The sequence below is a fragment of the Mixophyes fleayi genome, chromosome 11, assembly GCF_038048845.1.
Source record: "Mixophyes fleayi isolate aMixFle1 chromosome 11, aMixFle1.hap1, whole genome shotgun sequence".
NCBI classification, from domain to species: Eukaryota; Metazoa; Chordata; class Amphibia; order Anura; family Limnodynastidae; genus Mixophyes; species Mixophyes fleayi.
The window spans coordinates 40,271,193-40,290,690 of NC_134412.1; the positions used below are offsets into that span (position 1 = coordinate 40,271,193).

Genomic DNA, 19,498 nt, shown 5'->3' on the forward strand with positions numbered 1-19,498 from the left:
AGCCCGAGTTGCCAGTCCATGCGGTCCAGCCCGAGTTGCCAGTCCATGCGGTCCAGCCCGAGTTACCACTTGGTGCTGTCTGCTCTCAGGCTTCTCAAAGTGCTGTCTGCTCTCAGGCTTCTCAAAGTGCTGTCTGCCCTCAGGCTTCTCAAAGTGCTGTCTGCCCTCAGGCTTCTCAAAGTGCTGTCTGCCCTCAGGCTTCTCAAAGTGCTGTCTGCCCTCAGGCTTCTCAAAGTGCTGTCTGCCCTCAGGCTTCTCAAAGTGCTGTCTGCCCTCAGGCTTCTCAAAGTGCTGTCTGCCCTCAGGCTTCTCAAAGTGCTGTCTGCCCTCAGGCTTCTCAAAGTGTTGTCTGCCCTCAGGCTTCTCAAAGTGCTGGCAAGCCTGCCGCCCAGTCCGGGCCAGCTCCCAAGCCTGCCGCCCAGTCCGGGCCTGCTCCCAAGCCTGCCGCCCAGTCCGGGCCTGCTCCCAAGCCTGCCGCCCAGTCCGGGCCAGCTCCCAAGCCTTCCGCCCAGTCCGGGCCAGCTCCCAAGCCTTCCGCCCAGTCCGGGCCAGCTCTCAAGCCTTCCGCCCAGTCCGGGCCAGCTCCCAAGCCTTCCGCCCAGTCCGGGCCCGCTGCCAAGCCTTCCGCCCAGTCCGGGCCCGCTGCCAAACCTTCCGCCCAGTCCGGGCCCGCTGCCAAGCCAGCCGCCCAGTCCGGGCCCGCTGTCAAGCCTGCTGCCAAGCCTGCCGCCCAGTCCGGGTCTCCTGTCAAGCCTGCTGCCAAGTCCGAACCATCCGTTGCCAAGGGTTCCAAGTCTGAGCTGCCACCTACCTTTGAGGGGCACCTTTCTCAATTTAGTGCTCTACTGAGGTTTGGTGCTTCTTATTTCCCCTCAGTACCTAGCCTTGTCAGTGACCCAAAGAGGCAAGTTTTGTTTTTATTAACAAATTTTAGAGGAGAGGCTATGGAATGGGCGAACCCTTTGATTGAGACTAATCACCCCACCCTATCTGACTTACCACTATTTGTCGAGGCAGTGATCAACAAGTTTTCACCAACACCTCCCGCTATGCCTTGTTACGGGGCCTCTGTATTGTCAGCAGGTCCACCCATCTCACCTGGCCTAGAGATTTCTTTGTGCTCCACCCAATTGGTTCAAACTGCTGTTCCAGGGAATTCTCGAAAAAAGAAAAAGCGAAAGAAGAGAGCAAGGTCTACAGAGCTTGAACTGGCAGCTGGCATAGTCTCCTTTGCTCATCCACCCATGGACGAGGACTTTTCTGCTGGCCCCCCAATTCTGGACTATGATTCCGATGATTTCAGACATTTTTGGTAATTGGGCGTCTGGAATCCGCCCTTAAGGGAGGGGGTACTGTCATGATCTGCCTACAGCGTATGCATTACATGCTGCCTTGCATGGCAGCTCCTGCCTTTTTGTCATTCTATTATTTGTATTTCTATTTTGTGTTCCAGCAGTACCTCTTTTCACCAGAGGTGCTGCTATTGTGCATTATTCTTGTGCTTAAGGAGTTAACCTGTATGTTCACTAATTATCTCATGCACCTGGGTGTGTCTCATTCCCCTTATATATACCTGATCCTCCCAGCAGTCATTGCTGGTTATTGTTGTCCCATCCTGTGATGTCATTTCCTGTTGTCCTTACCTGATTGTTTCTGGACATTCATGCTACTTGCTGCATCAGCTGGAACCTGGTATTTATCACTGCTCCTTATTACCTGTTGTTATCACCTCTCTGCAAATAAACACAGAGTGTTTTCACCGAATTCATGACTCCTAGCTGTACTTCTGTTTGAGAACCGTGACACACGGACTGCAAGATGGGGAAAGTGTCATGTATTTTGACTGTCTGAGGAAATCCACATTGCTGCATACATAAATGAATAAACAATAACAATGGTAGGCAAAGTTTCATGTATTTTGGCTATTTGAGGACATCCGCATGCCTGCTTACACCGAAACCTAGCCATGGAGGTTACAGCCCTGTTCAACTACTGCGCTTGATTTCAACAAGTTTGATCCCTCTTTAAAGCTGTTATGCGGTTCTTTATGTAGAATGTCACCCTCGACCAATTCCCATTTTTAAGTATGGATGGTTCAGCCATGAGGCATGCAACACAGTCACGCTTTCCAGGCACGCGGCATGTCTTTATAAATTTCATTAGGTGTTTCTCCTCAGCCTGAACCTCTTCTCTGTCCCAGGTTTTTCTCCGCACTTCTTTGCAACCTGAAAGGAAGTAGAGTGGTCTATTACGGCTCCGCAAAATACAGAGAAGGCAAAGTTCTTTTGATAACGAAATTGTGTGCTACACCTACCTGTGGAAGCCATTTCTGCATACTGGTCCCGTGTTGCCAGGTCCATTGAATGCCTCTATTCTGAAGTGTCGACCGAACACTTGACCACTTGAGCCTCTGTCATGGAGGATTGTTGATCATCCAACATTTTGCTCAGTGGCTGGATCGGTTCTGAAAAGAAACAGATATGTAACTGGCCGAGGTAAAATTCATACATCAGACACCAGATTTCCTACTTACCGTCCGGATCAATGTGCATCTCGTCCAAATTCTTGCCTTTGAATTCGGCCAGTCTTCCACTCTCGGGAGCCATTAACAGTTTGCTGTTCTTAGCGAGTTGGAGGGTACTTTCTGGGAGGCGGTAAAACTGCTTATGCACCCTGATGTTGTGCCCAAGTAAGTCTGCCAACCTGCCAACTGATCCAGTTATGTGTTGTTTAGGTTGAGGACCTTTGAGAGAGTGGCAACGTGCTTTCAAAGCTTTGTGGAAGACAGTGTTGTGGGGATGTTTGGCCCCACACTTTTTGGCAAACAGTCGTATGCAATTGGTGCCTCTGAAGTATGACAACGCAGCTGGTCTGGCAAACATGTAAACATTTTGGATATCTACTCCACATTCTTCACGCTTCTTTGCAAGAAATTCCATTGCAGCTTGCATGGCAGGTGTCAGCAAGAAGAGGACTTTTCTCCCTAGTTTACCTCAGAATTCAATGCGAGTGAAGTGCCGGCAGAGTGTCCTCTCAATCTCGGTAAGCGCTAGGGCCACATCTTCGTGGAGATCCGAAGTGCCTCTTGAGGAGAAGGTAGTCAGCAACATTTTGGCAACTTCCCCTTCCCTTATTCGATTGAACAAGATCACCTGTGCCAGGGTGACTTTTGCAAGCAGTGCCCAGTGGTTAGCCGTAGTCTCGGTGGATAGTCCACTTTGGTATTCTTGCTGCTTTTCATCGAGGCATAGCCGTAACTAGGGAGGTGCAGGTGGTGCCTTCGCCCAGGGCGCTAGCCCAGGGGGGTGCAGCCGCCCGACACCTGCCTCTATGCCCAGGCTCAATCGCTCCACACTGTGCCCTACCACAACTTTAATAAATGAGTTGTTGCTTGTGGGGGAAGCTGGCGAGCTTCCCCCACAAGCAACAACTCATTACCGGCATCAGAAGCAGTCACCGAAAGCAGTACATCCCTTGAGAAAGTCATGTGTTTGGTCGGGACTCTAAACACACCCCCTAACAGGATACTGACAACAGGAAGTAGCGTGCATTCCAGAGTGGAACACACGCCACCGTCGAACTGCAGAGCTACTTCATTGCCAGCCTTCACTACCGCTGACTCATTTAGCATTGACATCTAGTCAAGAGGATTTTCATGATATCTACACAGCAACTATATTGGCGAACAGTGCATCCAGCTGAACAAAGATTGTGACATTCTTTTTTATTATTTACCAATTTTGATTAGTTTTTCTTGTTTGTTTCATACCTGGCATGCACAGGCTGTTTTATTTATATGGTTTTTTTTATATGGATTTTCTATATGGACTCTATTGACCCTGTGGATTTCTGTTAAGGATTCCTTGGACTCTTATAACAAGCCCTATCCTTTTTATTTTACCTATTGTTCATTTTTGTCTTCAGTGGTTTATGTGGTTTATATGGTTTTATGGGTTTTATACATACTTCAATATTGTCCTCATTTAGAAATAAATTTATATTTGTATGATTATAATCCATTTGCATTCATAATTTTAATTGATCCCATTTGACATGCAGATAATCTTTATTTATTATTCCATATCTGCATTTCCATGACATTTATTGCGTTACGTTGTTAGACCTGCCATTTAGGGGCCTGATTCATTAAGGATCTCAAATGAAGAGGATACTCATTTCAGTCTCCTGGACAAAACCATGTTACAATGGAAGGGGTGCAAATAAGTGTTCTGTTTTGCACATAAGTTAAATACTGACTGTTTTTTCATGTAGCACACAAATATCAACTTTAAATTTCAGTGTACAAATAAGCTATCAAATATTTGTGTGTTAAATGAAAAAACAGTCAGTATTTAACTTATGTGTAAAACAGAACACTTATTTGCACCCCTTCCATTGTAACATGGTTTTGTCCAGGAGACTGAAATGAGAATCCTCTTCATTTGAGAACCTTAATGAATCAGGCCCTAGGACCAGAAAACAATATTATCTGTGTTTAGCGCTGATATTTGCTCTCCTTTAATTTATCTAGGTAGGTTAGGATCACTTGCCATATGCCAAGTTGCCTCATAGATATTATTATTTGGTTAGTGTGCAGTTCTTCCTTTTGTTTTAACTGAAAGCAGGAAGTTCAGCCAGGGCCATCTTAACAACATTATGGGCCCCCAGGCAAAGCAGTGCACCGGGGCCCCTAGATATAGATATACAGAAGTATACAGATATAGATATATAGAGATAGAGATAGATAGATAGATGTACTTGCTCAGTGACCCTTGTGTTAGGGTTCTGTTCAAAACCACTTCCTTAATTACAGCCATGGAGCCAGACACGTGATATAAAAGTTTTAAACTGTTTATTGCAGAAAAGTATAATCTAGGTAAGGCAAAATAAACAGTAACAGTTCAGGCTGAATGGAACAATGGATTTCCAGATCTTGGCAAACAAGCAGTAAATAATAAAGAAATGCAGCAGATGACTTAACTGAAACCAGTTTGTAGTAGCAGCCAGAAACATGCAGGTAATCCAGGAACAGAGAGACACATGAGCAGGCAAGGAACATCAATGACTAGCAAAGGATTCAGGAATAAGCAGACATATATAGGCCACAGACAGGTGAGGATAATTAATTAGCAGTGCTAGTTAACCGCTGATAGAGGAATGGCCGGACAGCAGCTCCTCTGGAGAATCACAGATATGTGCACACAGGGTAACAAGGCAAATCATAACACAGGGTAAAATGCACACAAAGAAACAGGGCAGATCATAACAAAAATGCACACAAAGAAACAAGGCAGATCATAACATAGCCCCCCCTTTAAGGAGTGGATTCCAGATGCTCCATACATGCTCCTTTCAGGTTTTTCTCCTCTTCTTTTTCTTTTTATAAGATATCCCTGGAGACACAATTGGACTCTTCTCTAATGGAGTACAGAGAAGACCCAATTCTTCAGAAGCAGAAGAATTGGCAAGTTCGTCCACTAACACTCTAGTATCCTCCAAAAATTTGCTTTCAGAGTCTGAGTTCCAACCTAGAGTCGGAACAGGACTGTTAATTTTATGAGAAGATGGTGAAATGCCCATGAAGCCGGTAACCAAGGTTTGTTGTTTGTGATTGTTCTTTTTATTTTTTGAAGATATAGGCTGACCAATGGAATCAACGGACATCGATGATTTGTGAATAAGCAGAGGAGCTGAAACGCAGGAATGGAAACGGAAGGACTATGACCAGGAAAATCAACTGTTGATGGAGAGTACTTCTTGCAAACAGCATTAACAAAGTCCATGGTATTATGAATAATGGGGTCATCGGAATTTAGTAATGAGAAGGCCCAGATTTGTGGCTCCCCTCTAAAACACATAATAATTGAACTCACTTGGTTAAATTGATCAACAAAATAATCCGGACATTCTTGAAACTGTTTCATGGAAAGTTCGAGTACCGTAACAAACTGTTTGATGTCTCCATCAAAGAGGACTGGAGGAGGATCTGATGACTTGGAAGAGGCTTTTGGGCGTTCAGGCTCAATAGCAGACTCTGGAGAGTACCCAGCTTGTGCAGCAATTTCTGGAGAGTTCTCGGCTGGGACGGCAGAGCAGGAGTCCCCGGCTGGGACTGCAAGTTGGGCACACCTGATGGGAAGCCCGGACTGGGCACAGCACTCCGACTGGATAACACTGAGATGCCGCAGAGCAGACAGCACTGTGAGGAGCCGCAGAGCAGACAGCACTGTGAGGAGCCGCAGAGCAGACAGCACTGTGAGGAGCCGCAGAGCAGACAGCACCAGGTGGTAACTTGGGCTGAACCGCATGGACTGGCAACGCGGGCTGAACCGCATGGACTGGCAACGCGGGCTGAACCGCATGGACTGGCAACGCGGGCTGAACCGCATGGACTGGCAAAACGGGCTGAACCGCATGGACTGGCAACTCGGGCTGGACCGCATGGGACAGGGCCCTCTCTGGAGCAGACTGGAGGGACAGGGCCCTCTCTGGAGCAGACTGGAGGGACAGGGCCCTCTCGGGAGCAGACTGGAGGTACAGGGCCCTCTCTGGAGCAGACTGTAAGGGCAGCGCCCCCTCTGGAGCAGACTGTAAGGGCAGCGCCCCCTCTGGAGCAGACTGGAAGGGCAGCGCCCCCTCTGGAGCAGACTGGAAAGGCAGTGCCCCCTCTGGAGCAGACTGTAGCTCAGGAACAACGACAGCAACTTGTGACTCGGAACTGGAGGCAGCGGCTGAAGAATCGGAACTGGAGGCAGCGGCTGAAGACTCGGAACTGGAGGTAGCGGCTAAAGACTCGGAACCGGGCAGCACAGTGACAGGAGACTCTGGTGCAACGGCTGCAGCAGGAGATTCGGGACCGGACACAGTGGCAGCAGGCTCAGGACCGGACACAGTGGCAGCAGGCTCAGGACCAGACACAGTGGCAGCAGGCTCTAAGCTGGAGGCAGATAATGTGACCTCAGAGCTGGAGGCAGATGATGTGACCTCGGGACAGGAGGCAGATGATGTGACCTCGGGACAGGAGACAGAGGCTGGCACCTCGGGACAGGAGACAGAGGCTGGCACCTCGGGACAGGAGACAGAGGCTGGCACCTCGGGACAGGAGACAGAGGCTGGCACCTCGGGACAGGCGGCTGGAGCTAGCGCCCCGGGACAGGCGGCTGGAGCTGGCGCCTCGGGACAGGCGGCTGGAGCTGGCGCCTCGGGACAGGTGGCTGGAGCTGGCGCCTCGGGACAGGCGGCTGGAGCTGGCGCCTCAGAGCTGGTAACTGGGGTTGGCAGATTGGGTCTCATCCCAGGGAGAAGAATAGGTGAAGTGTAAACAAATCCAGAATGCGGAGCAGTAACAACAGAAGATGGTTTGGTAGGCTGTCGTGGTCTGCGGAGAGGACAGGCTTGTAAGAAGTGTATATTACTTGCACAGTAGAGACACAGTTTGTTGGTTATTCTGCGCCGTCGCTCCGCTTCGGTCAGGTGGGGGCGTGGACCACCTGTGAACCGGGCATTTGTTACACTGTAGTTGTTAGTTAAATGCAAATTTGTCATAGTACTATTAAGAGGTGCTGGCAGCACAGTTTCAGCAGCAGACAAAGTTGGCTGAAGCAAATCAACAGTATTGGATTTCAGAGAAACAGATTCTGATAGTCTCCTGAGTGGGTCCAAAAGTATAGCAGAAAATTGAGTCAGCTGAGAGCGTAACAGAATTATGTCAGTTTGTAGACACTGAAGCAGAGGCTGTTCAGCCATTTGTTGAGCAGACATGTTTGCAGGGAGAAAACAAATGAAATCAATTGCAATGAGAGTTCCAGGTGAAATCTGAAGCAGGGTTTTTCCACATGACTCCAAGGGCTAGATTTACTAAACTGCGGGTTTGGAAAAGTGGAGATGTTGCCTATAGCAACCAATCAGATTCTAGCTTTCATTTATTTAGTGCATTCTACAGAATGACAGCTAGAATCTGATTGGTTGCTATAGGCAACAACTCCACTTTTTCAAACCCGCAGTTTAGTAAATATACCCCCAAGGCTTTCTTTTTGGCTGGTCATTCTGTTAGGGTTCTGTTCAAAACCACTTCCTTAATTACAGCCATGGAGCCAGACCCGTGATATAAACGTTTTAAACTGTTTATTGCAGAAAAGTATAATCCAGGTAAGGCAAAATAAACAGTAACAGTTCAGGCTGAATGGAACAATGGATTTCCAGATCTTGGCAAACAAGCAGTAAATAATAAAGAAATGCAGCAGATGACTTAACTGAAACCAGTTTGTAGTAGCAGCCAGAAACATGCAGGTAATCCAGGAACAGAGAGACACATGAGCAGGCCAGGAACATCAATGACCAGCAAAGGATTCAGGAATAAGCAGGCATATATAGGCAGGGCTGCCGAGAGGGGGGGAAAGCGGGTACATTTTATCCGAGCCCGGGCTTGCCAGGGGGCCCGGGCCGGGCCCTCGGTTCTACTAATTTTTATTTTTTCCTTTTTTTTTTTTACTATCCTGCTTTTTTTTGAATGTTTTTGGGGTTTTTTTTCGCGGCTGGGGGGGGGGGGTCGGATCGTTGGTGGGGGGAGCTGGACCAATAAAAAAGAAAAAAAAAATACTCACGTGACCGCGGCGCCGCGTCCCTCCTCTCCTCTTCTCTATTCACACTGACTGCCGGGCGTGACGTCATCAAGTCACGCCCGTCAGTCAGTGAGGAGCGCCGGACAAGACAAAGCTAGTAGAAAGAAGAGAAGACAGAAGAGAAGAAGAGAAAAAGAAAGAAGCTGACAGGAGGTAAGTAAAGAAACAGAGAGGCAAGGGGAGGAAAGGGACAGTGCTATTAAAAAGGGGGAGTAAAACAACGGGGGAGAGAGGCTGAGAATAAATAAAAAAGGGGAGAGAAACAATAAATAAAAAAGGGGAGAGAAACACAGAGTTAAAAAAAAAAGGGGAGAGAAACATAGAATAAATAAAAAAGTGGAGAGAAGCACAGAATAAATAAAAAGGGAGAGAAACAGTATAAATAAAAAAGGGGAGAGAAACATAGAATAAATAAAAAAGGGGAGAGAAGCACAGAGTTAAAAAAAAAAAGGGGAGAGGCACATTTAATAGTGGGGACTATTAATTTAAGATAGGGTGGTGTGGGGGCTATTGAATATGGGGGTGAGTTTAGGGAGAATGAGGGCTATTTATTAAATGTGACTATGAATTTATTAATGGCAGTGATGGTTGCGGGAAATAGCTATTGCTGGGGCTGTTTGCAGGAAGGGAAATAGGTTTATTTATTAAATGTGAATACTATTATTTTAATGTTGGGGCTGGAGGAAGGCCTAATTATTAATCGTGGGTGCTATTGATTTAACGCCGGAGCTGGCTGTAATTTTCTAAATGTAGCCATTTTTTTTCCCAAATAGGTCCTCCAACATTTCAGGATCCGGACAAGCCGCAACTAAAGAAAGCAGCAGTGACAGGTGGTGAAAGTGAGAAGAACAGGTAGGAGAGAGCAGCAGAGTGTGTGAAATGTTGTGATTCTATTAGGGATAATGGGAATTTTTGGTGAGTGTCGTGCCCAATGTAAGGTGCAGGCCAAGACTGAACTCTTTGTGTACACACTGCATTCTTTGTATACTACACTTTTGTGCTAGATGTCTTAAAAGTCAGGAGTGCTGGGACATATGTGACACTCTGGTGAATTCAGGATCTAGTGCTAGCCACGCCCCAATGGCGCATTGCCACGCCCCAAATGTATGACCACACCCCCCCAAAAAAAATTGCATCGGCATTAGGCTAGCCACGCCCCTGAATGTATGACCAAAGGCTAAAAAAAAATTGCGGGCTTACTCGACTATGAGGGGGGCCCCATGAATTTGTTGTACCCGGGCCCTGAATTCCTCTTGGCAGACCTGTATATAGGCCACAGACAGGTGAGGATAATTAATTAGCAGTGCTAGTTAACCCCTGATAAAGGAATGGCCGGACAGCAGCTCCTCTGGAGAATCACAGATATGTGCACACAGGGTAACAAGGCAAATCATAACAAAAATGCACACAAAGAAACAGGGCAGATCATAACAAAAATGCACACAAAGAAACAAGGCAGATCATAACACCTTGTAGGTTTTTGTTGCAGGTTTTTTTCTTTTGCAGGATTATTTATTCTCATTAAGAGCCGTCCCTATGGGGCCCCCTTGCATGTGGGGCCCCGGGGCAGCTGCCCATCATGCCCAATGGAAAAGATGGCCCTGAGTTCAGCATTTGGAACGCACATGCATTCCACTGCTTCTGATGCCGGGAATGAGTTGTAACATCCCAGATACAACTTTCTGACCCTGATCACTAAGTAAAGAGCATTACTCTAAGCTACCTCACTGACATGATCGCATTCAGCTGTGTGATAAGTGCGCTCTGATTGGTCAGTGCTGTAGCCTTTCACGACTCTCCATTCAAGGTAGCGGTTACATCCTCTTAGTCCAGGCACAGAAGGGTCAGGGCTGTCTCTGCGCCAAAGTACTGCGCTCCATGTTACCTGTCTTGCACCGCTGTTCAACACCCGGCAGCTGTTGGAAAGCAGGCCACGTCCCATTTCAAATATGCAAATTGAGGACTTTGGTAGGGGAATTATAATGTATGTATCAATAAGACTGAGAGGGAGAGGTGTTTTACAAGGGAGAATAGTTTAGTTAGCCCTCCAATAGTCCACAAGCCTGTTGTAGGTATACTGTTACAGCCTATATAAAGAAATAGTGAGTTAGGCATTGAATATAAGTGTAAGTATAAGGTAAGGTACATATAAGTACAAATACAGACAGCATTTGATCTATGTTTTATCTATATTATATAGATTTATATAATTAGATATTATCTATATAGATATATCAATATATATATAAATATATATACACACACACACATATATATATATATTATCATGCATTTGGCTTATCGTGCATTTGCAAATATGTGTGACAGAATTCTTTCAGTAAAGTGCCAACCACACCCCCACATTAAGTTGGACACACCCACTCGGCAAATGTCACTCCCATTTAGATGTCTAGTTACGGCACTGCATCGAGGTACAAGTGCATCTTTTGCACATCTTCCTTGAAAGGTAAGAGCTGAGTCATGTTCCAATTGGACTCCTTGAGCCTGAGTCATTAAGTAGAGCAAAGCATAAAAAAGGAGTATCATTTACACCTTGGCAAAACCATGTTGCATTGGAGGGGGAGGTAAATTTAAAATGTGGGGACAGATTTATAGTTGGGGTAGGGCATGTCCTAGATCAACATTAACTTTCAGTGTAATAATAAAGGTATTAAGTTTTTGTGTGTTAGATGAAAAAACAGCCAGTATTTAACTTATTTGCAAAATAATAAACTAATTTGCACCCCTTGCATTGAAACATGGTTTGTCCCAGAGAACATTTACTCCTTTTTAACCTTAATGACTCAGGCCCCTTAAGTTTTCAAGGCAGCCGAGGAGATCAACTCGTTCCATCTTGCCTTGTATGTCCTCCTAAAGTTTTGTGTGTTTTCAACCGCAGCATTGCAGTCCTCCATCATGGCTCAGCACTCCACAATCCTCATATTCTTTTGCAGACCATGCTCGACATTGAGTGCCAGCGAGGGCGTCTTAAATGTACGTATCCCCTTGTCATAGCCAGCTACCAGCTTCACAGCGTCTACTACGTGCAGAAAGTTCAATGGGGTGGTAAAGTCTTCGATCCTCTCCAAAGTGGTAGCTCTTCTGGCCTGTAGCAGTAGCCTGCCCATTTCTCTAAGCTTCTAATGGATGTACTCGTGTCTGCCAACATCTGAACCGACCTGGTTGAAGAGATGCCTCCCCATCTGCATGATGCATCAATCATTTTTAATTACGAGTAAGACTTCATCCTGGTTCATGTCTGTCAGGAGCTTTCAAAAGCCACCATTGATATCAGGTGGAACAGGCTGAGCAAAAGCGCACAGTGACTGGACTCTGTTTTTGCCAGGTGTGGGCTTGTTTTACCCTTGGTTTAGCTTACATCTCTTCAAGTGTCACCACAGGAATATAAGGGACATAACAAATAGGTCATAATAATAGTGTAGTCATTTTCTAGAACAATTTAACAATTGTCAGAAATTGGGCAAGATGATCTTATTTCCAGTTGCATTGACAGAAGTACATAGCAGCATTCCTGGTGCTGGGCCTACCCCCAAATTTTGCTATGAGTCCCGGTGATGCTGTATGGGCACAAACATTTTTAATAAACTTGAAATAAGTCTCAGTTTCCTTTCTCTTGGTCTTCTTCTGCAAATAAATGACAGAACTATACTTAATCATGTCTAGGTTATACTATTTCAATTTAAAACTGATGCCTTTTTCCCCACCCCACCCTTGGCATCCCCATCCTCATTGTGATGCATGGGGTGCAAATGCAATTTTGTTTGTAAGCAGGGTAAATACTTCCAGCTATCTCATGTAGCACACAAATACTTGCCATCTTTCTTTCTCACTGCTATTTAGAGTTAATCTAGGATGTGCCAAAGGATCATAGCATCTCCCAAATCTAAATCTGTCAGCACACTTTATATTTGCTTCCCCTCCAGGCAACATGGTTTTGCCAAGGTGCAAAATTGCTAGATTTACTCATAGCTGTGAGAAATTAGACTATAGAATTCATTTAAAAATGTGTATTGTGCCTTTAAGATTGCTATAAATATAATGTATACGTCTTAAGAAGAATAAGGAGTATATGATATGATCTTATAAATATGTAGATGGTGCTTAGGAGTGAAATATAAGAGGTACCCAATGAAGAGTATGGGCCTCTTAGAATTTATGTTACCATACAATGGCAGATTTGTAGCCACAATTATTTTAGACATATGATGCCAGGTGTTGTATCTCTTTGCATGCTTTCAAAGTGTTATAAGAATGTGCATTCTCCATTGTATTGAAGAGAATAAGAACAGAGGGCTGGATATAAGCCCGAGGGATAATAAAAGCTAAGGCTGTGTTGAACTGTATTGGACTCTGGGGGGTTAAAGGGGCTGGTCTGATCAGGACGTCCGGATGAGTCATGGGGAGGAGTTACGGAGGTTATATATGGGATAGGCGGAGAAGAATCCATCTCTTACACTGCTGGACGTTACCCTGCTGAACGTTAGAGGCTTCTTGACACAGATAAGTATATCTCTTAGTACGCTGTCCTTATTTCTCAAAACTTGTGTATAGCTGCTTGTGTCTCCTTTCCTTTGTCTGTGCTCTTTATTTATTTTCTTTTTCACCTGGATTGTATTGTACTTTTATTTAGCGTTGTCTATCCCTGTACCATCTCCCACTACATCCCCTTCCACCTATCTCTCCTCTTCCCCGCTCACGCTCTCCCCTCACCCCCTCCCTCCTTTGTTGTGTTTGGTGCTCATTTTTAACCCAGCAATATGGATCCACGCTCCCCCGCTAACTCCCGCTCCCCCCCCCACCCGGTGCCTTACCGTCAGCTGGCCAGGCATCCCGCTCTCATGTGAGAGCTAGCAGTCGCTGGGCCTTCCCCCCTCCACGAGATGCGGCGGAGGGGTATGTTTCAGCCCTCCATGGCCGCCGCCCGCCCGTTGGACGTCACTTCCGGTCCCGGGTCTGTCGCCATGGCAACTCCACGAGCGGAGGAGCCGCTCGTTTAGCTCCAGCTAGGGGGAGGACAAGTGGCCAGCATTCAGCGGCGGAGGGGGCAGTGCACCCCCCCGCTGGTAGGCAGCATCATAGGTCTGTGGGCCAGCATGAGGATAGCGCTGGCTCACGGTCAGTACAGGGGGTGGTGTCCCCCCCCCCCACGAGTGTTAGCAGGCCCAGCAGTTCCACTTTTAATAGGGGGAGTAGCCCCAGGGTGCCTGTAATTAGTCAGTCCCAATCCCTGTCACGGGCACTCAGTGTACATGGTAGCTTACATGGTAGGGGTAGTCCTGTTCTAGGGGAGGGCAGGGATGAGCGGAATGTCCTGCGGGGGATAGACAGTGGTCTTCCTCCTTCTTCATCTCCAAGGGGTAGTCACCAGGGGCAGGTTCAGGATGTTTTACATGGGCATAGCCGGGCCAGAGAGAATAGAGCCCTATCCCAGAGTAGTCAGCAGTCAGACCGGGCAGCAGGGGGCAGCAGACAGGTGGTTTCCAGGTCCCGCAGGAGTAGATCTAGGAGTGGATCAGGGCCCAGCAGTGTTGCCCCGGAAGGACAGGGGGAGCGGCCTAGACGGTTGGTGCAGGAGAATCACAGGCCGGGTAGTCAAGGAAGGCGCTCTTTGTTGATTGGTGCTGTGTCTCTGGCGTCATGTAGTAACGTATCTCTCCCAGCAGATGGCGTCGCTTTCAGTGGTGGTCGAAGGGATGGGTCCGTGACTCGAGAGCGGCAGGCCTCGGCTGAGGCGGAGATGGAAGGTCAGTGGACGGGCTTGGAAGGAGGGTCCACGGAGCAAGGTGAGATGAATGTCTTTGATATGTATGACGAGCAATCTGGGGGGTCTGGTAGCTATAGCTGTAGCTCTAGCATGTCTTCTTCGGATTCACAAGGTAGTCCGCAGTGGTTAGTGAAGCGCTTGCGGAAGCATTTTGTTACCAGACAGTCAGAGCGCTCTGCGGATAGACACAGACATTTCAGGGGCTCCAGGCTCACGGGTGATGACACTATGCGCTGCGCAAGCACAGGTATATTTCAAGGTGTCAGGAAGACAATACGCAGTAGAATTCACAGGGGGCGTTTCGTGGATATGTTTGAAGTTTCCAAGCAGGGCAAGAAATTGGTCACAGAGGCCATGGCCAGGGGAGGGGCCGGGGAAGCCAGTTACAAGACCTACAAGAACTGGCTGTCGGGCGCTTACCTCTTTGCGGCCTGTTATCTGGAGTCTCGCCCTAGCGAATGGATGGATATGCTAAAATATCTGCATATGATACACGAGATGTACGTGTCCTCCCGTCTCGGGGTTTGGCTGGCCTACGATGAGGTGTTCAGGGAAAAATATAAGGGACACGCCAGCCTGATGTTAGGTTACAAAGATGTTGAGACTTGGTTGAAGGTATCCCAGGAAGGGTGGGGGGCTGCCGCCACAAGCGTCACGTGGCGGAGACAGACAGGGCGGGTGAAGGGTAACGCGCCCTTTCTCAGCAAGGGCCGCTGTTTCCTGTTCAACCGATCAAGCTGCCCTCACGGACAAGGGTGCAGATTCACCCATGCATGTATTAAGTGCGGGGGAGGGCATCCAGCAAAGGCATGTGACAAGCAGGATAGAAGAGGTGGCTCAGGTGGTCAGCCCAGCACTGGCGTTGGGGAAGGCAGGGTCGCCGATTAATTTGGTGAGCCTGGGCAGGTGGCTTAGCCGCTATCCTCATAGGATGGAGGCAGAGTTTTTGAGGGAAGGTTTTAGAGAGGGGTTTCGAGTTCCTATCGAGGGAGCGGTTCAGTCGGGAAAAGGGGGAAATTTGAAATCGGCTAGTTTGCACCCAGGGGTTTTATTGGAGAAAGTTCAGAAGGAGGTGAGGCTGGGGCGCATGAGTGGACCTTTTCGGGACCCCCCATATCGGGAATTGGTGGTGTCCCCGGTAGGGGTGGTTCCTAAAAAGGTGGCAGGGAAATTTCGACTCATTCAGCATCTCTCATTTCCACATGGGGCGTCGGTGAACGATGCGATCCCAGATGAGTACTGTAGTGTCACGTACCAGTCCTTTGAATCGGCTCTGGACATGGTTCGGGGATTCGGGGAAGGGGCATTGATGGGGAAAGTTGACGTGGAGTCGGCTTTTCGTCTGCTGCCGCTTCATCCGGATTCCTTCCCCTTTATGGGTTTTAAGCTAGAGGAGGGCTATTATGTAGACAGGTGCCTTCCCATGGGGTGCGCGGTGTCCTGTGCATTCTTCGAATGCTTCAGTTCGTTCTTGCACTGGTGTATCTGCGCGGGCACAGGCCACCACGGAGTCGCCCACTACTTGGACGACTTCTTGGTGGTAGGGCCCGGGGAGGATGAGACTTGTAGAGACATGTTGTTTGCGGTGAGGGCTCCTTTCCATTCCCTGGGGGTACCAGTGGCTGGGGAAAAAACTGAAGGCCCCACCACCAAGTTATCATACCTGGGTATTGAGATAGATACTGTCCGGGGTATCTGCTGCTTGCCAAACGATAAAGTGAGTAAGCTAAGGGGAGCTATAGGCGAAGTGATAGGCCAAGGGGGAGTGTCGTTGAGACAAGCGCAGGAGTTATTGGGACGTTTCAATTTTGCTTGCCGGGTGATACCCATGGGCAGGGTATTTTGTAGGAAGCTGGAGAGGGCAACGGCGGGGAACAAGCGACCGCATTGTCGAATCTCACTCTCGGAGGAAATCCGGGAGGATTTGGCAGTGTGGGACCTGTTCTTACAGGATTTCAACGGAGTACGGGTATGGCCCGGTCCTCCGGTGTCCAGTCCGGAGCTGGAGCTATTTACAGATGCAGCTGGGTCGGTAGGGTTTGGGGCATACTTTGCCGGGGAGTGGTGTACTGCTTCATGGCCCGAGGAGTGGGTGGCGTCCGGCTGGACAGCTAACATGACGCTACTCGAGATTTTCCCCGGGATCGTGGCACTGGAGCTATGGTCAAGCAGGTTAACTGGAAAACAGGTAGTTTTTTGGTGTGACAACCTCGGTGTTGTGCAGGCAATAAATGGACAAAGGTCCAAGTCCCCCCCAGTAATTACACTTCTGCGTAGGTTAGTCTGGCGCTGTCTGGCCTGCGATATATCCTTTCAAGCTCGACATGTGCTGGGAGTCGAGAATGAGTTGGCGGATGCGTTATCTAGGGGTCAGATGGAGAGATTTAGGGTCTTGGCTCCTGGGGCATCCCTAACGGGTGTGCCCTGTCCCTCTTACGTATGGCAGATTGTCAAGCCAGCATAGAAGGGCTGGCCGAAGCCTCCCTGGCTCCCTCGACGAGGAGAAAATATCGGGCTGCATGGACGGAATGGTGCACTTTCCACAGCCAAGGCCTTGGCGGTAAGGAAGGTGGGGATAAGCGGATGCTGGCGTTTGTCTGGGCAGGGTATCAGGCAGGCAAGTCTAAGGCCTCCATGGTGGCCGCATTGGCAGGGATATCATTCTTTGCTAGGATGAAAGGAGAGAGAGACTTGACAAAAAGTTTTTTGATTTCAAAGGCCCTGAGGGGTTGGGCGAGAGAAAGACCGGTTCATTCGGATCAAAGAAGGCCTATCAGTGACTCGTTGCTAGGGAATATGGTGGCCGCAATCTCGACAATTGCTAGGGATAGCTACGAGGTTGCTTTGTTTCGCGCTGCTTTTGTTATGTTATACTTTGGCGCTTTGCGGGTGAGCGAGCTAGTTGCTTCCTCTCGGACTTTCCCCTTGTCAGGTATGCTAGGCCAGCACGTAATAATATCTAGCAGCTCTGTTTGTTGTAAGGTGAGGAAGTCTAAATCTGACCAGTTAGGGAGAGGGCGCTGGGTTACATTGGTCCCAAGGGTTGGTTGTTCGGTATGCCCTATTGTGTTAATCAGCCAATTTGCCTCCCTTAGACCGAGGGGTGCATTACCTTGGTTGGTGCATGTTGATGGTTCACCTCTCACCAGGTACCAATTTTCAGTGGTTTTTAAACGCACATTGACGGCTGTGGGTGTGGATTGTAAGCAGTTTGGCACACATTCTTTCCGTATTGGTGCAGCTACATCTGCTGCGGTTGCAGGGGCATCAGAGCCTGCCTTGAAGGAACTGGGCAGGTGGAAAAGTAATGTCTACAAACGTTATGTGCGACCCTCTCTTCTTTCCTAATTTTTGCTCTCCTGATCTGAAGCTGCGGGCGGATTCACAGGGCTGCGGCTGCTCATGCTTTTTAAGCAGGGCGCGAGGGTTTTGTCCGTTTTTTCCCTCTAAAGTGGGGCCATGATTGGCTTGTTGGCTCCATGAGGTTTTAATGGTTTTACCCTCGCTTGTGTTTCAGCTCCCCTCTTTGTTTCCTTTTGCTACTTGTGTGAATGTGTACCTCTTGTGTGGTGGTCTGCTGAGTTGCCTGTTATGGGTGTGCAGGTTAGAATCCTGGGGCCATGCTGGTCTTTGCTTTTCTTCTTCTTATTTTTCAATTTCCAGCCGCTCAAAAGTTTTGCTGGTATTTGTCGTTAACATATATATTGTTTTTCACTGCCTTCTTTACAGAGCACAGGACCCCGCGGCTGGTATGGGTTTTGGGACATTCGTTTGTGCATTGGGCTGCTTTGCATAGGGCTATAGGTGACACTTCAGCTATTCCGGGGTCGGTTGTGGTTCAGTGGATTGGTCAGAGGGGTTTAAGATGGACGGGTTTTCGTAGGTTGTTAGTAAATGAGACTGCTAAAAGGGGTGTGCCTCATGTGTTGGTTATTCATCTGGGAGGAAATGACCTGGGTATAGGTAGGACCGTAGATTTGGAGTTTGTAATTCAGTCGGAGTTGGCTTGGGTCCGTGCCTCCTGGCCTGACCTGTTAATATGCTGGTCGGATATAGTGCCTAGGTTGTCTTGGAGATATTTTAAGGAAGGCAGAGTGGCTGACGAGGTACGGAAAAAAGTGAACTCGGTGATTGCTCGATTTATTCGCTCGATTGGTGGAGTCCGTATACAACATCCTCTTATACGTTTCCAGAGTCCTGGGCTATATCGGTCTGATGGTGTTCATCTGAATGAGGAAGGCATGCGTTTGTTTATTGAGGATATTTATAGAGGCTTAGCGGGAATTCTTTAGGTGTGGTGGCGGGCCGCGGGTCTGGAGGACCCGGGCGTGGCCGGAAATCGCAGTACAGTCGACGGCCAGTGGTAAGGGCACATGATGGTATCGGGCACGCTTAACCCACCTGTTTTCAAATGGAATAGGCTATTAGTCTCGGTCCAAGTACTTCCCGACCGGGTTGACTTGTGGTTGCTTCCGTTAGCCTAGAAAAGGGGAGGGTTCTGTAGTGCCCGGGGCGGTAGCCCCGTTTAGGTAGATATGTGCGCCTTGGGGTGTGTGGTTGTCCCCCGTTTGCGGATGCCCCCTGGAAGGCTTGGGGCATCCTGGTTGGCCTGGCGGATGTCGACTTGGTCTGCTCCTTTCTCCACCACCATACCTGCAATAAATCCCGTGTTACTTTCCTCAAATTTAAGTTGTTGTGTCTTTATTATGGTGATGGTTAAAACGATAAGAGAATAATGTAAGGAAAGGTATCAGCCATTAAGCATTTTATAAGAACAGAGGGCTGGATATAAGCCCGAGGGATAATAAAAGCTAAGGCTGTGTTGAACTGTATTGGACTCTGGGGGGTTAAAGGGGCTGGTCTGATCAGGACGTCCGGATGAGTCATGGGGAGGAGTTACGGAGGTTATATATGGGATAGGCGGAGAAGAATCCATCTCTTACACTGCTGGACGTTACCCACCCTCCCTCCCTATGCATCAACAAAGATGGTCATCTGCGGTGATCGGGGACCGGTACAGTTGGCGGTGGTGGTTATCTGGGAATAACAGTGGCCGGAAATCGCAGTACAGTCGACGGCCAGTGGTAAGGGC

At 48.2% G+C, this 19,498-nt stretch overlaps 1 long non-coding RNA gene across 1 annotated transcript; it reads right to left on the minus strand.

The window, feature by feature from the left end:
• Positions 1–1,871: 1,871 nt before the first annotated feature.
• On the minus strand, positions 1,872–2,847 carry LOC142107305 (uncharacterized). The gene is made up of 3 exons (XR_012679936.1): positions 2,534–2,847; positions 2,315–2,464; positions 1,872–2,225 (listed from the first exon to the last, which is right to left on the minus strand). It is a non-coding gene; the product is annotated as an uncharacterized LOC142107305 (long non-coding RNA).
• Positions 2,848–19,498: the final 16,651 nt, after the last annotated feature.